Source organism: Ceratotherium simum, chromosome 20, assembly GCF_057802395.1.
Source record: "Ceratotherium simum simum isolate JZ-2026a chromosome 20, ASM5780239v1, whole genome shotgun sequence".
NCBI classification, from domain to species: Eukaryota; Metazoa; Chordata; class Mammalia; order Perissodactyla; family Rhinocerotidae; genus Ceratotherium; species Ceratotherium simum.
The window spans coordinates 30,965,039-30,984,038 of NC_141919.1; positions in this window are offsets into that span (position 1 = coordinate 30,965,039).

The window sequence follows — 19,000 nt, forward strand, 5'->3', positions numbered from 1 at the left end:
ACTATCACCACAATCAATTTTATTTTATTTTATTTATTTATTTATTTATCTTATTGTAAGGAAGATTGGCCCTGAGCTAACATCTGTTGCCAGTCTCCCTCTTTTTGCCCGAGGAAGACTGTCACTGAGCTAAAAACATCCGTGCTAATCTTCCTTTATTTTGTATGTGGGTCACTGCCACAGCATGGCTTGATGAGTGGTGTGTAGGTCTGCGCCCAGGATCTGAACCCACGAACCCTGGGCTGCCGAAGTGGAATGCGCAAACTTAACCATTAGGCCACCGGGTCAGCCTCACAGTCAGTTTTAGAACACTTCCATTCTCCAAAAAGAAATGCTGTATTCTTTAGCAGTCACCCATCATTTCCCTCAAGCTCTTTCCAGCCATAGACAACTGCCAATATACTTTCTGTCTAAATGTATTTGTCTAGTTTGGACATTTCATATAAAAGGAATCACAAGGTATGTGGTCCTTGTGATTCATCTCTTTCACTTAGTGTAATGTTTTCAAGGTTTGTCCATGTTGTAGCATGTATCAATACTTCATTTTGTTTTATTGCCAAATAATAATCCATTTTATGGATATACCACATTTTATTTATTCATTCATGTGCTGATGGATATTTGAGTTGTTGTGACTTTTTGGCTATTCCGAATACTTCTGCTGTGAACATTTATGTACACGTTTTTGTGTAGACGTACGTTTTTATTTCTTTTGGATATATACCCAGGAGTGGACTGCTTTATTTTTTGAAAACAGAAGAATGCACTGGTAAACACATTGTTTTTGGTTCCTATTGTTTTCATGTAATTTCTATTTTCTGATCAGCTGAGAAAAAATAACTGTATTGTTTTCAAGAGACAACACTACATTTTGGTTTTGTGAGACTTATAAGACATAATTTCAAATGACAACTTTGCTTTCCATTTTATAAATCCCATCAGTGTTTGAACTCATGTAAGTAGTGGTTTACCTCCTATTTTCATTTGAGACCCTGTTTAAAAAGTCAATAAATTAAGTGAGCGGCTATTCAACCTGACATTTTTCTATAAACAGAAATATTTGGCCATTTAAAATTTTAATATATGGCTAAGAAACTCAGAGAATATCACACGTCATGTGTGAACTCTTTGAAGTCTTCCTATCTTAATTCGTAATAAATGTCTTTCTTCTGTGTGGTGAGCAATTGAAATGTTATCCATCAGTATTCTGTTTCAATTCAGTAGAAATGAAAAATGCCTGATGTCACTGTCAAACATACTCAGGAAGATTTGATGAGCAAGCCCATAGGAAAAATTGTCTTTTCTCAGAAATGCTCTGATGATTGGCACAATTTGTGTGCAGATGTTTCCCTTTAATTTACAATTCTGATATTCAGAGAAGAACTTACCTTTTTCAGATGATGTACCCATAATGTAACCATACAGAATTCCACAGGGAAATTATCACTAAGGAATTATGACACATAGGAGAGCTGGGAAGTGGCTTTTTGAGACCAAATATAGTCCTAGAACCAGTGTTGATCTTTGATTCATCAATTTATAGATTCCCTGATTTCACATAGCTCCACCCGGGGGTACATATTAGATTTTAAATAAATATTGATTAAAACAATGAATATTGGGGCCGGCCTGGTGGCACAGCGGTTAAGTGCGTGCACTCCACTTTGCCGGCCCGGGGTTCGCAGGTTCGGATCCCGGGCGTGCACTGATGTGCTACTTGTCAAGCCATGCTGTGGCTGCATCCCATATAAATTTAGAGAGAGATGGGCACAGATGTTAGCCCAGGGCCAATCTTCATCAGCAAAAAAAGAGGAGGGTGATCAGACGTTAGCTCAGGGTTGATCTTCCTCACACACACAAGAAAAGAATGAATATTATTGAGAATATGTTTTTTACAATCCTATAAGAAAATTATTTTAATACCATAGTAAGATTTGGAACTTTTAAAGAGGCAGGCTACATTAGATGTGGTATATTAGAAGTAGATAAAAATTAAAAGAAAGAAAAAAAGTGAATGTTTAAGCTGACTGAAGTTCAAACCAAAAATTCTGTTGCCATAGAAATGCTTTCATTTTGTCAAAAACATCTCAATGTGGTTCCTAGGTGTAAATCGGACTTTTACCAAGCTTGTTTGCAATCCACAATTGTTGGTCCATTACAAATTGCTTTAGTGAGCTGATCAAAATGCAGATGGCTCCTCTATCCAGAGAACAACTAAACGACAATGATGTACCAAGTTGCCACAGAAATGTTGCTGATTCCTGGTGTGGGTTGAGTTTGTGCGATCAAGATTAAATTCCTGGGTAGCACAAAATGATGGATATTTTATGTTGAGATACTACATGAAGCTAATAGAGTATTATTGGAGCTATCATTATTTATTTAGAAACGTATCATGCTTCTTTTTGAAAACTAAAAAAAATTTTTCTGGATGACTCTGTAACAATAGCTATGTAATGTAATAAAAAAATCCTCATGCTTTAACTCATGAGACGAATGTTCTACTTCTAGTTGTGTCTCCTAAAAGAACTTCAGCCTTGAGAAATGTATTTAATGTGTGTGGGTTTCTGTTCCTTCAACTGTAAAATGAAAGATCTGGCTACCAGTTGACCTGTAAAGTTCTATCCAACTCTAACATGCTCCCATCACGGGGAACAGCATGGAATAAAAATGGATGGTATGTAAGTCACATTAACATTCGATCATTTCAGACAGAAATGAATTTTGACCTGTTTATTTACAAAGTTTGCATATGGGGCTGGGGGAAATGAAAATGGACTGGCTTGCTAGGAATCCCCACTGAGGACAAGGGTCACAGTTAACATGTAACTGAATTGTTGATGGGTGTAGTCCAATCACAAGTGCGATGACAAAAGCTTGTCGCTAAATAGAAGGCCTCACAAACAACATTCCCCAAATAGTTTCCTGTGACCATCAGTGCGTGCACATTCTTCAAGTTAAAAAAGAGAATTTAGTTTGAGCTAGTATGATCTAAACTGATATTCAAATTGGCTAACAAGAGTGGCTCTGGCAGAAGCACAGACAATTCAAAACAGATACCAAACCAATTGAATATTGGGCCCAAATTCACCCCCTTTTCAGGAACTTTCTGTCTTCAAATGCTGTGGTTCATAGTTACAAGTGTGCAGTAGCTTAAAAACAGTGGAGTTCAAATTTCTCTTTATTTTCTTCCATTTTGTGCTGAGTTTTGAAAAAAGAAAATGTATTCCATTTAAAGGTTTTAAAATAACTGAGGAGGGCCGGCCCTGTGGCTTGGTGGTTAAGTGCGTGCGCTGCGATGCTGGTGGCCCGGGTTCGGATCCCGGGTGCGCATCGAGGCACCACTTCTCCGTTCATCCTGAGGCTGAGTCCCGCATACAGCAACTAGAAGGATGTGCAGCTACGACATACAACTATCCACTGGGGCTTTGGGGGGAAAAAATAAAATAAATAAAATCTTAAAATAACTGAGGAGCCAGATTTACATTTTGCTGTAACTCCGTTTACTTTGTCATTTTTTCTCCTAAAATTCCTTTTATCCTCAGGATGTTCAGGAGCTAGATAGCACAACGGAAAGGTGCACTCGTGGTGGTCTAGAAGGCGGGTCTGTATTGTAGTGACCAGGGATGGGGGCAAAAAGCATTAGTTTTATCTAGATAATTTACATATACAATGTGACTAGGTCTTGCTTAGATATTTCTGAGTTTATGACACAGTTAAGCAGAAGGGCTTTGAACTCAGAGCACTTGTTTTCACATCCCAAAAGGGCTGCTGTGTACATTTGTGTAGACCCTTGACTTCACAAGGACAGCATATCTAAGGAGACACTACTTATTTTGTCACTATCATAGATGTATAGATTACAACAAAACTCTCCTGTAGGTGGCAGTAAAGTGTCTTTCTCTTTTTAAAAATATATTCATATTCTGCTAATTTTTTGAAAGATGGAAGCATCTTGAGTAAAGGGAACTCTTTTTTTCTTTTTCTTATTTATACAAAGATACCATATGGACTAGAAGTTCTGCATCTGATATATACTATTTTCAAGCAACAAATTTTTAGACAATTTATTTAACTTCCTTGAAACTTATTTTAGTCCTTGATTAAAAAAGAGAATTAATGTACTTATCTTATAGGTTTATTTGAAGATTAAATCATATTGCCTGCACACATTAAGTACTCCATAAATGGTATTATATTCTAGTGTTGATAATAAATGATGTTATGCTTGGTATCATTTGCGGAGAATGAATGAAGGCAAGATTCTATTTCATTATTGGGGCAGAATCCCAAAAAGGAGAGCAGCATTCCCTCCATCTCTTTCAAGGTCACACAGAGGTGTTAGCATGTGCCAGCGCCTAGGTCAAGGTCATCTGTCCCAGAATTGCAGGAGATCATTGGTAGGAGCACTGAAAGTGTCCCTTTAACAAATCAAAGAGATGTAATTTGGAGCCAGGAAATGGTAATGCCAGAAGTACAACATAACTTAGAAATATGATCGAGACACCCCAAGTGGAGAACATCCTGAAGGACATTATAATGAGAGAAGAGAACCTCAAAATCAATATGGCACATGGGATTTGGGGGCCACTGTAATTTGGGGTACGTCTGAATAAGTGGCTCACTTTGTCTCTCAGGCTGTAGAGCCGAGTATGTTTAGCAACATCTGACAAATTTCCAGGGAACTTGCCCCTTTCAATTGGATCCTCTTGACCCTATACTAAAGCTTAGCACAGGCTTGCTGGGGATGCCTAAACTTCTGAAAAATTATTTATAGCAGTGCCATCTGGATGAATAACAACCGTGAAAAATGAATATTATAAAACAGTAATTTTGAAAAATAATTTCTACAGAGGATCTCACGTTAAACTCATGGAAAGGCCTTAATTCAGCCATTGCTTTCATTTGCATATTTAATTTTCCTTGGGAAATGTCATGGGTTCAGCTCATTAACAACTACATGACACAAATGCACCGTGCTGTACTTTCCTTCCTTCCTTTGATGCCCCTCCCACTTACCCCCAAGGACAAGGCAAGAAAAGAGTAGCTAATTTTCTCATTAAAAGAGAACGTAGGTGAAAATGATAACTAATTCCAGCCATTTGTGAAGTGATCAGTTCTCAGTATGCATAGCATCATGGTAAATCAAGACAAAGTCATTAAAATTATTGTAAAAAATTCATTTGAGCAACAAATCTTTAGACACATTCATTGCATTAGCCTCTAGGTACTTCTATAATCTAACATAAAAAGTCATAGCAGATGAAGGTATGAATTTTAAGCCTATAAAATTCACTCTTGTATATCATACACATGCTGAATTGATTAAAAAGCACATATATTGTATCTCGCATATGCCTAGGAAGTAATGTATTCCTATGCTTGGAAATAGTAGGCCTAATCCTTTAAGAGTTGCGGGTGGGGACAACACAAGTTATAGTTGTTGGCCTAGTCACCATGACTGTCTCTGCTCTGTTTGAGTGAAAAACTACACAAAGTTCAGCCTAATCGGAATCTAAATGTAATATAAGAATATACCAACGGGACATGGTAGAACAAAGAGTAACCAAATTATATTGCCCCTGATTCTTTTAGTGTGGCACATCCAAGGGATGGGCACAGAAGGACAGAAAAGGAAAGGAAGTAACAGAGGGCCACCCGTCAACCAGGCGCCATTTAAAGGCCTCAGTTTCACTGTGTTCCTATTCCTTTTATAACTGATCCAGAGTTTAATATCTCATGCAATATCACTCAAGTTTTATAAACCTGACCTCTTGAAGTAGCTTATTTAAGTCTTAAAAAGCAACAGCAACAAAACCCTTAATTATAAACACACTGAACAATATAAAATACAGAGATTTTTCTTATTTCAAAATTGGATCTCAGCTTCAGTCCCAAAGATTTGGAGCAATGCATTTTCCACAGTTTATTCTGGCAGAAGTTCTTTATAGCAAATTAACTTGATTACAACCTTCAGCATGAAAATGTATAGTTTTTTTTAAAAAATTAGCAAAGGTTTACATAGTGCCTGATGCCTTTATCAGGAATATATGTTTCTTACTTATTTTTCTAAAGTAATCTTCCATTGGAATTAAGAATATCAGAGGGCAGAAAACTACAATGATTAATAGCACCCATCTGAGACCAGCCTGGACAATCTGTACCATTAGCTATGTGTTTTAAGGAAATCTCTTTACTTCTCTAAGCACAAATTTCCTTAACTATAGAATGGGAATAATCATAGAGCCTAACATATAAGGACGTTGTAAGTTTGAATGAAATAATCATATAAACTGATTAGCTGAGTGTCTGATAGAGAATGTTCAATACATGCTAGCTAATATAGCCACGCCTCGTTATATTGTGCTTTGTACACACTGCGTTTTTTACAAATTGAAGGTTTGTGGCAACCCTGCATTAAGCAAGTTTACTGGTGCCATTTTTCTAACAGCATTTGCTTACTTTGTGGCCCTCTATCACATTTGAGTAATTCTTGCAATATTTCAAAACTTTTTATTATTATTACACTTGTTATGGTGATCTGTGATCAGTGATCTTTGATGTTATCGGGGCATCACGAATCGTGCCTATGTAAGACAGCGAACTTAATCAATAAATGTGTGTGTTCTGACTGTCCTACCAACTGGTTGTTCCTCCATCTCTGTCCCTCTCCTCAGGCCTCCCTATTTCCTGAGAAACAACAGTATTGAAAGTAGGCCAAAGAAAGTAGTTTCTTGAGATGGACTCTCCTCCTGGTGAAGATGCTATGAAGATTGTTGAAATGACAACAAAGGATTTAGAATATTACATAAACTTAGTTGATAAAGCAGCGGCAGGGTTTCAGAGGATTGACTCCAATTTTGAAAGAAATTCTACTGTGGGTAAAATGCTATCAAACAGCATTGCATGCTACAGAGAAATTGTTCATGAAAGGAAGAGTCAATCGTTATGGCAAACTTCACCGTTGCCTTATTTTCAGAAATTGCCACAGACACACCAACCTTCAGCAACCACCACCCTGAGCAGTCAGCAGCCATCAACACCGAAGCAAGACCCTGCACCAGCAAAAAGATGACTTGCTGAAGGCTCAGATGATGGTTAGCATTTTTGGCAAAAAGTATTTTTTAATTAAGGTATGTACATTGTTTTTTTAGACATAATGCTATTGCACACTTAACATATGACAGTATAGTGTAAACATAACTTTTATATGCACTGGGAAACCAAAAAATTTGTGTGACTCACTTTATTGTGATATTTGCTTTATCACAGTGGTCTGGAACTGACTCCACAATATCTTCGAGGTATGCCTGTATTATGATCATACTGGGGAGTTAAAAATCTCCTGATTCTTGTACAGGTACTGTTACTGAGTTTGCTTTATGTCACCTATCTACTCATAATTTGCTTCTGATATAATTACCAATAGATGTCTACTCACTTTTTCTGAGATTTTCTTTATCTTTCCAGAATGAAGAATCAGAACCAATTTCTGAGAGTTTCAATGCCCGGAACTGAAGTAGAAACAAATTTCCACTACTCATTTTAAAAAGGAGCAATGAAAGTATAATAAGGAGTCTGACTCCATTTTTTTGGTGTTTTACAGCTGACAGCTTTAAGCTTCCCCACTCTCTCTTCCCCTTCTTCCCCAATCTGGGCAAACTGAAAAGAAAATACCTGGGTGCTCCCTCCCTTGACACCAGTGGGTGTTTCAAATCACACAAGCCCTGGCATACAAGAGCAGTAACCCTCACCCTGGCCCCACTCCCTCACCACAATGAAAACCCAAGCTGATCTCCTTTACTTGCTCTCTCAAGCCATTTCTGGGCCAACCTTAGAAACCTGCCCTGTTCTACCTTGAAAGCCTCACTATGTGAGTAATAAATCTTTTCTTACCCTCTTGGTGTGTGTGTGTGGCAACATCAGTTTTGACAGCTGAACCAAATTTTAGGTGGGGGTGCATCCTGTCTAATGAGTGTCCACAACAGGAAGCACACTGAAGTATGAAGCTGACTCAGCTAATTTGCAGATTATTCTCACTTATCTAAACAACTGAATTTCAGGGAAGTTGTCCTAGCAATCTTTTGTGGCCAAATTTTATAAGAGAGATTTCCAGAAACTCTGTCTCAAAAACCCTATATTTCTTTTTCTTTTTTTTTAATTGAGGTAACGTTGGTTTACAACATTATATAAATTTCAGGTGTACATCACTACATTTCAGTTTCTGTGTAGACTACATCATGTTCACCACCTAAAGACTAATTGCCATCCGTCACCATACACATGTGCCCAGTTACCCCTTTCACCAGCCTGCCTCCCACCTTCCCCTCTGGTAACCACCAATCTAATCTCTGTATCTATGTGTTTGTTTGTTGTTGTTTTTATTTTCCACTTGTGAGTGAAATCCTACAGTATTTGACTTTATCTGTCTGACTATAATATCCTTAAGGTCTGTCCATGTTGTTACAAATGGCAAGATTTCATCTTTTTTATGGCTGAGTAGTATTCCATTGTGTATATATACCAATCTTCTTTATCCATTCATCCATTGATGGGCACTTAGGTTGTTTCCAAATCTTGACTATTGTGACTAATACTGCAATGAACATAGAGGTGCAAATATCTTTTCACATTAGTATTTCATGTTCTTTGGATAAATACCCAGAAGTGGAATAGCTGGATCATATTGTAGTTCTATTTTTAATTTTTTGAGAAACCTCTATACTATTTTCCATAGTGGCTGCACCAGTTTACATTCCCATCAGCATTGTACGAGGATTCCTTTTTCGCCACATCCTCTCCAACATTTGTTATTTTTTGTCTTTTTAATAAAAGCCATTCTGATGGGCATGAAGTGATAGCTCATTGTAATATTGATTTTCATTTCCCTAATAATTAGTGATCATCTCAGTAGATGTAAAGAAAGCATTTGACAAGATACAGCATCCATTTATGATAAAAACTCTGAATAAAATGGGTACAGAAGGAAAGTATCTCAACATAATGAAGGTAATATATGACAAATCATATATCTGATATGGGGCTAATATCCAAAATATGTAAAGAACTCATACAAAAAAGTAAACAACCCAGTTAAAAAACCCTATATTTCTTATACAGAATGCATTAAAAAAAAACTTTGACAAGAACTTTTATTTAAGCTAGTTTCACAACAACATACACAAAAAAAGGCCATTTTTATACAACAAATATAAAAACAGATTATTTTAATGGCCTTACTAGAGACTTTTTCTTCCAGCTATAATAAAATGCAGGAATGGTCATTATATAAGAAGAATATTTAAGATAGCCTCCTGGAAGTACAGGACGTATAGGATAATGTGTATTCCACTATATCTTCCCCATTCAACTACACCCAGTCAAGAAGTTTTACTCACTTTTCCAAAAGGGATATTATTTCAATTAATTTGATTTACAAAACTTTGATTCTCCAAAATTTTAGGAATCTATGCATTGTTAAAAGTGAGATATAGGGGCCAGCCCTGTGGCGTAGTGGTTAAGTGCGCACGCTCTGCTGCTGGCGGCCTAGGTTCGGATCCCGGGCGCACAATGACGCATCGCTTGTCAGGCCATGCTGTGGCGGCATCCCACATAAAGTGGAGGAAGATAGGCATGGATGTTAGCTTGGGGCCAGTCTTCCTCAGCAAAAAGAGGAGGATTGGCATGGATGTTAGCTCAGTGCTGATCTTCCTCACAAAAAAAAAAAAAAAAGAGATATACTTGTATATTCCCACATTTTTGAAATTATGGGAGGAATAACATAATTTTGTATATAGGGAGACTTTCCTACAAATTTTAAATTAAATTTTTTAAATAATATATTTACACATTTTTTTAAAAAGAGCTATAAATTTGTAATGTACAAGAAATTGATATTTGATATTTAATTAAACTCCAAATCATTTGTTGAGTGTCTTTTTTATGCAAAGCTGTGTGCTACATGGTAGATATTAAGGTGGGGGATGGGAGAGGGGCACAATTCTAATGGTACTAAAACTATTGCGGAGCAGTACCGCATCACTCCAGGTTCGTATTCCTTACTCGCACTGTATTACAGACACCATCTCTATAGTAGGGAAATCTTCATGATTAATCTAAAATACACTCTATCGATATTTCTGTACTCTGTGTATCCTAGCTCCGTCTTCAAAGAATCACCTACATAGTGGAGTTAAATGAAATCTACATCCCCCTCCAAGGAGATTCTGGCAACTGGTCCTCGGGCATAGTGCCTTAGAGGTCCTTTTAAAGGGCATTTTGATCTCTTTGTAGTCCTAAGATGCAAGTATCACGCAAGGTGTTAGAAAAAAATGTATAAGAAAATAATTATAATGCACTTTTCATCTTTCATATTAGATTTTAGTTTCATTGGTGTAAAGTAGAATATCTACGTACGTCTTTAATAGGAAAATGCAGGCTTTCTCTGCTTCCTGGAGCCCTGTGTACAAATGAAGTGTCTCAGGAGGCCCTGAGGGAAAGCTTGAGGTCAACAGAATAAGAGCCTCAGTGTTGCTCTGCTACATTTCCTCCACAAACAGACAATTCTGGCTTCATCTGATTTGTACACAGCAATAAGATTCTAATTAAGATCCCATTTTAGAAAAGAAAGGATTGTTTGTGGTGCGTGTGTGTGTGTGTGTGTGTGTGTTGCTGCTTTAAAAAGTTAAAAGCCTACTTATTCAAAGATAGATATTAATATTTTTATGTCAATCTTTAGGTTTGAAGATATATGTAAACTTGCATCGTTTCCTCCTGTAGCATAAAAGTTTTTACTGCAGCTCTCTGCTTCAATCCTCACTTTAATCATTATTCTCATCGTTCCCAAATTTGTTCCTCCACTCTGGTCAGTAGTAAGGACACGTAACAAGCTGACATTAAGGGCATATCATCATCCACATTTACTAAAGCTTAACTGAATTTTTTTAATTTAGAAAATGAAGGAAAAAACAGGCACTGGCTTCAAGAAAACAGATGTGATTGTAAATGATAATTGACATAATATTTTGGTGATTTAAGAAAGAAAACAGAAACAAATGACACTTTTTTGCCCCTAGACTCTTTCCTGCCCATAACTTTGTTAATTGCAAGTCTCCTGCCTGACTTCTTGGTCTCTCTCTCTCTTCTTTCCCTGCTTTGACCTTCCTTCCTGCTACATCTGCACTCCCACAATATCACTTTGCTGATTTCACTAATAAAGCCTGTAGAATATTGTCTAAACTCTTTTGCTGGCAGCTAGACATCCATGTCCTGTTCAACCTAGTTCCAAGTGACTAGTTAGTCTTCATTATGCATTCTAAACTATTTACTAGGTACCTACTATGTGCCAGACACTGTACTAGCTGGTGGGTATAGATGTGAAACTGAGGGAAAAAGCCTTTGCTCTGAAGAAGGATTCGCACAAATGCAAAACTTTCAGAAAAGTGTAAATAATCTCAAAAGCCATAATCAAGAAGTGCGAATAACTACCATGAGTATTCTTGATTTGATACTTTCATAATTTCCTTCCTATGCCCTTTCCTAGGAATGTCCTCTTATCCTCACCTCTAAAAATTCTCATCATCTTGTGAACTCCAGTGGCAATTCTATTTCATTCACAATCCTCCTGCTGACTGTATCTTTCATTCTATTTTAAATATTAAGTTTTTAAAACCCTTGATCTCAGTGTCTTATGATACTATGAGAATAAAAGCTATATTACATATTTAATATAATTTTAATTGTTATTTATCTGTTGATTATGATGAACAGTTATATAGACATAACCGAGGGAGTCAAATGAAATAGAAGATCCTGCTTGAAAACTCCAGATTTTTTTACCATTATTCTCATGGAAATTTTCTTTCAGAATTATATAAAGAGTTTTTATAATGAAGAGTAAATGTAGTTCAATCCTCTAGTGATTGATTACCCAAGGTGGTGATTTCTCCTGATTCTCAGTAACATAGTTGGGAGGGTTAGAAGGGAATGAAGTAGGAGAAAATATATATATAGTCTCCCATGCCAAAAAACATATAGCAAGTCTCCACCAATTTCAGAATAATTAGAACAAAAAGAATAAGTTCAGAATAATTAAAATAATAGAAATCTAGAAGTTAAGTTCTGTAGTTCTCAAACTTTAGTGGGTTTCAGGACCACCTAGAGATCCTGTTTCTGGGGTCAAGCCTAGAATTTCGGAATCAGTAGGTCTCGGTTGGGGCCCCAAATGCATTTCCCACAAGTCCCAGGTGATGTTGCTGGTTCAGGAATCACATTTGAGAACCACTGACTATAAAAGAAACAAATACTATTTATAAAATTTAGCACTTTCATCTGGGAGCTTTTGCTTTATCTGTGTTACTTACATTTTCCCAGGCAAATAGTTAAACTTCTTGAAGTTCTCATATCTCCGAGAACAGTATTGTCTACCTAGACAGAGGAAATAAAAACTATTTGTGGAATTTTTTAATACAGTAAGTTAAAAGCCAGGTGATTCTGATAAATTCACCTTTGAGAGACAATATTTTCTTATATTATATACTCATTTTTCCATATTATATACCAAGCATTTTATTAAAGGTTTCCTTATTTGATTAATATGTCCAATGTGACTCCCATAGTTTCTAGGATGGCCCTGGGCCCTGCCCTAATTCAGGACTGATAACCTGGAAAAGCAACTCCGAATAAGGATATGTGTGTGGGTGCATATATATGTATATCTATATATATATATATGAATTTATATGTGTAAATACATATATGTATTTGTATGTATATGTGTGTGTTTCTAAAAAGCACTAGGTTAAATGTGAACTGCTAAATGAATATTATGATGAATGAATAATGAATAAAACCTGTCTGAAACATCTGAAAATTAATAAAAATAAGTCATGTATAATAATAGTTAAAGTTACACAGACATTTAAAAATATATTTTAGGGGGCTAGCCGGGTGGCGTAGTGGTTAAGATTGTGTGTTCTGCTTCAGTGGCCCAGGGATCCTGGGTGTGGACCTACTCACCTCTCATCAAGCCATGCTGAGGTGGTATCCCACACAGAAGAGCCACAACTCTACAATGATGATATACAACTATATCCTGGGACTTTTGGGAGGAAAAAACAAAGAAAAAAAGAGGAAGACTGGCAACAGACATTAGCACAGGGCCAATCTTCCTCAAAAAAGAAAAGAAACTGTCAAATTGTTTAAAAAATATATATATATTTATATATTTTAGTGGGAAATAGTGGTTAGATGCTAAATTAATTCTAAGCACAATGCTGATACCAATATTCTTTTTTCAGTTAGCTGTATTTACTACATCTTAAAGTAATGATATTTAAAAAACAGGCTGTCAGTTATATTTCATACACTTAATAGATGAAATAAGAGGTAGCCAACACTCTATGCATGCTTTGTTTTCTCACAATTTCTAAATATCACCTAATGTCCAGCAGTTAGAGCTGCTCATGTGAAGCCACTCATAAAGAAAAAGTGGCTGAGAAGAGAATGGAGTTTCAAACCATGGTTCATTTTAGACTAGATATTTTCTTTTACTTATGACACTTAAACAAAAAATTGGATAGAATCGCAATTGAATTTTAGACTCCATAGATATGCAAAATTTAGCCCGAACTAGTCATCAACCACACGTATGTAGCAAGTTCTGCTATTTTATACTAAAATTGTTGAATCCTTCGTAACACTCTAAATTAAAATGACTATCATATGAAAACTCATCCTCATTAAATTTTGAACAAACCTGTTTAACACTTCCTTAAGGTCAGAATTACAATTTAAAAATGACTCTAAAGATTTCTTTTAAGTGAAGATCCTGAAATTTTTTAGAATAAGGATAAGCATTCCATTGCATTTATCATATAGTATAAACTATTTTAGAACTATTTAATCTTTTGAAACTCCTGAGCAAGTCTTTTATGACTAGACAGTTACAAAGATATTGGGGTTCTAAGCAATTAATCGAAAATTTTCAAAAATAGTCCTTTGAGGAAAGGCTGAGGGAATCAGCTAATTTAACCAATAGGTAATTTTAGGTATATGAGGAGATACTAGATAAGCCCATGGAAACAGTGATGGAAAGATCATGGCTTTTAAAAGTGGTAGAATTGAGTTTGAACCCTGATTCCACCACCTGTTGGTTCCATGATTTAGGGAATTTACTTTATGTCTTTGAATCTCTAAAATGGAAGTGATAACAATTACCTTATTGGATTATTAACTTAACTGACAGCACAGTCTGACTCATAGTGGACACTGACATATTTTTTGAGAATGAGTTTTAATTGCTCAATACAGAATTTCATATGTGGACTACTCTTAAAATAGGCTTAATTGAAAGGGAACAAAGCTACTTTTTCACCCTAGATAAGTCACTTAGACAAAATGAGCCTTCAGTGTCATCTATAAAATTTAAGAGTTGAATTAGATCATTTCCCAGGGCACTTATTTACTATTCTATTATGTTCTGAATAGCTGCTCTAAGAAATTCCCAATTCAAATGGTATTAAGATTCTGTAGCAGATAAATTACCCTAATATTAGCTAACAAATGTCTAAAGTCTGTAGCTTTCAACCTGGGCTGTATATTAGAATCAATTGAGTGCCTTTAAGAAAATACTGACAAGCAAAAATCAAATCAGAATCTTTGTGGAGTACAACTTAAACATCAATGTTTCTTTAAAGTTGCATGAAAATTCCGCTTGAGGTCAGGCTTGTGAAACACTTTAAAAGAAAATCCTAAGTACTTCAGTTGTAAGGGAAGTTAAGAGAAGATATAGCAAGCATACCATTCTGTCTCCCAAGCTAAGGATTCTTTGATACAGATGTACCTCAGAGAATCCCTCATTCAATTTCCTCACCCAAAATCTAGTCTCTTGTTTCCATGCGTCTGGATACCACATAACCCCTTCAAACTCTGTTTGTTCATAATTGAATTCATTTCCACTCATTAATACCTATTCTTTAGCATGATTTTCAAATTTCTATTAAGAAAACCTCCCTTCTCCAATTTCCCAAAATCGAATCCACAGCATGAAATTTAAGACTTTCTTTTCTATCACACAACATCTGCATGTACACATACACACACACATACACAATCAGTCAACTTCTATTTCACCCTTAAAAGTCACTTACCCAGTGACTTCTCTGCCTTCCTCAAGATTAGGTTAGATGTCATGATATATGTGTTCATAGTCCCCTGGTCCTTTTCTCCATAGGACTTAATATGGATTCAATTTTAGGTTTATTTGTGTGATCTATTGTCCAGTGTCCATCTCTAACACTGGAACGCGGAGTGCACGAAGGCAAGAACAAAGTCTTTGCTATTTATCTTCAGAAACAACACAAAGTGCCTAAAGCATGATAAGCACTCAATAAATATTTGTTGAATAATGAAAAGTAAAAATAATCTCTTCATTGTCATTATTTGCACTTATTTAGTTATTGGTAAGTCTGAGCATCTTTTCGTGTATCTACTGGTGCTCTGCATTTCTTCTGTGAATTAGTTTCAGTATGTATAGTCATCCTGACTCATTCAAGCCCTGCAATCTATTCGTCTGACGACAGAGATCAGGTCTCAATCGACATCATAGGTGAGATTTGAACTGTCTCTTTCGTGTCAAACTATACAGTTAATCACTAAGAACTGCCATATAGGATAAAAACATCCAGCTGATTGACCTAATATCTTTAGGTTTATGCATGTTCTGAAGAAAAATCCTTTCAATCTTCTTCATTGCAAGATTACAGAATCTTATTTCTACAGGTCATAAAGGTGAGTTATGTGTCGTTCTGTATTGGTTAGCGCAGTCTGACTAGATTCTGCAATTCACTTGTGGTAACTCGTGGCAGGAGGAAACTGGGGACCCAGGCTGGGCTGTTATCGCAGCAACTCCTCTGCAGGGTTCTACGACCCTGGACAAGTGTTGCACTTTTTCGAAGCTCTTATTTCTTCGTGGGAAATACAAATAGTTTAGACTAGATGTACTCTCAGCTCTCTGTTTAACTCTGCCATTCAGTGATTATTAGAATTATTTACAGATAATTATTGAGACTGGATTTTTTTTCCTACAAATTCTGAGGAGTTAGATCTCCTAGACTTGCCTGCGCGTGTGCGCATATTTGTGTATCTATGTGCGTGTGATGAAATGTTATCAAAGTTGGAAATGAGTTTTTATTGAAAAATATTCTTTTTTTCTAAGATATAGTTGACTGTATTAGTTTTTTATTGCTGTATCAAAAATTACCACAAACTTAGAGGCTTAAAATAATGCACATTTGTTATCTCATAGTTCCTACATGTCAAAAATACAGGCACAGCTTAGTTGGGTTCTCTTCTTAGGGTCTCAAAAGGCTGCAATCAAGTGTTGGCTGGAGTTGCAGTCTCATCTGAGGCTCAGAGTCTCCTAGTCTCATGTGGTTGTTAGCAGAATTCATTTCCTTGCAGCTACACAACTCATGGAAGCTTGCTTCTCCAAGGCCAGCAGGAAAGAGAGTGTCTGTGCTTTCAGTATCTTCCTCTTGATCCACTTTAAAGATCCTATCTTTAAAGGTCAGGTCCATGAAATGAAAATCTCCCTTTTGATTAACTTAAAGCCAACTGATTAGTGACTTTAATTACATCTGAAAAATACCCTCACTTTACCATTTTATATGGATTGAAGTTGTTGCAGGCCCTCCTTACACTCAATGAAAGGGTGATTTTACAAGGGTGTGGGGCACTGAGGTTCATCCTAGAATTCTGCATTCCACATTCACACATGGTCTACAACATAATCTGAATATGAATTTTCTATGTAAGAGCTCCATTTTGGTATAATACCAAATGGTATTAATGTTTAATTTTAATTGTCATTTTGAAGATTTTATGAAAGTTATTAATGTTTAATTTTAATTACTTACTGGAACTAAGAATTTAATTTTAATTGGGCTAATAACTGTAATAAAGATTTTTGTCAGTTATTAACTCCAAGTAGCTCTTGAAACAGGCTCTCAAGTTAAAATGTAAATAATTTAGTCCCAAAATATACCTGTTTTTATCAATTCTACAGAATGCTACAAGAATGCAATGTTTTAAAACTCAGAATAAGCAAAAAAGACTATTTGTTTTCACATGAGAGAATAAAGAAATTAAAAGTGCAGAAAAAAATATGTGCAAAATGACAAATTTTGATTTATTTTCCCATGTATTATGAACATAACAAGTATTTTGTTGAGGTTTAGTATGTCAAGATGTCATATAATCTCACTTGAATTTCATTCTTTATGTTGAAATACCCATAAATAACATCTTAACATGAATCCAAATTTAATTCTTCTTGTAGAAACAGTATATGATGATTAACAAAACCACAGCATTTGGAGTGAGTCTCCTGGGTTTGAATCCCAGTGCTATCACTAACCTACCAGTTATGTGACATTGAACATGTTCTATATCATTTTTGGGTCTCATTACCCTCATCACTTAAATAGGTATAATAATAGGCACCAGGATCAATAGGATTATGGATAAGAATAATCTGTTAATTAAATTTGTTTCTATATACTTAGAGCCTGACACACAGCATTTGTGTGTGTATGTCTAAAATACATAGACATATTTAAATATTTTTAATCCATATAAACATAGAATTATGTTTCAATTTTGCACTTGAATGTGTATATGATGATAAAGAAATCCCTAAACAAGTATTAAAGCATAGAGAGGCAAAAATAATGATAATACTGTTTTGTAAAATCTCTGATGCAAAAGCTTCTTAACCTTGAAGCTACAGAAAAGAATACATAATCCTACACACTACTGCAACTAACAGCATTCATATAATCACACTACTGTGAGTGTTTGTTTTAATGGTTAGGATCAACCTATAAGCAATACTGATGACTCAAACATGGTAGAAAAACAGAATATAAGTTTAACAAACTTAAAAATATAAAAGCAAAGTTAACTTTTTCAGGAAATAGGGTAGCAAATAGAGAGGTGTTGAAAAAAGGAAGGACTCTAGTATCCTCATTTAATATAGTAGAGGTTCTCAATATGATGCACAAATTGATGGTTCAAGAAACCGAAGTTCAAATGAGTCATGTAAATATGCAAAATTAACCAAGAGATAAATTAGAAAAAATATCCCTCTATCATATATTGAGAGGAGTGAGGAAGGTTAATAGGATAATCTAATTGCACAGCAGTTATTTTTCATAGGTGAGAGTTAAAAGATACTGTCTAAAATTGATAAATCGAGAAATAGATGTATATGCTTATTATGCTTACTATTAAAGGTATTTAGGTAATTTGAGAAAAAAATAAAAACCAACATTTGCCTTTGGAAAATAGGATTATTGATGGAGAATTGTGGAGGCTAATGCTACTTCTGTGCTATTTTCTTTTGTGTCATGTGTACCATTATATATACATATAATACATACATATTTATGTATTATGTATGTGTGTGTATATACATGTGCATATATCTCTATATACACATATGCTGTGTTAGTGCCCTCGAGTCTATTCCAACTCTATACAGCAAAGCAGAACCCCACTGGGTCCTTTTGTGCCGTCCTCTCACCTTCTGGCGCTGTATCAGACAGTGCTCCGCTGCTATTCATAGTGTTTTCATAGCCAATTTTCTCAGAAGTGGGTGGCCAGCTCCTTCTTCCTAGTCTGGAAGCTCCACTGAAACCTGTTCACTATGGGTGACCCTGCTGGTATTTAAAATACTGGTGGCATAGCCTTCAGCGTCACAGCAACATGCAGCCGTCACAGTATGACAACCAACAGAGAGGTGGTGTGTTCTCTGACCGGGAAATGAACCTGGGCTGCGGTGGTAAGAGCACTGAATCTTGACCACTAGACTACCAGGGATGGCTATACACGCATGTACATACATACTTATCAAGCGATCCATATCAATGTCTAGCTAAGTAGCTATCAAGAAAGAGAGGCAGAGAGAGACTGAGGAGAGAAAGCAGGGAACATTAGTTTG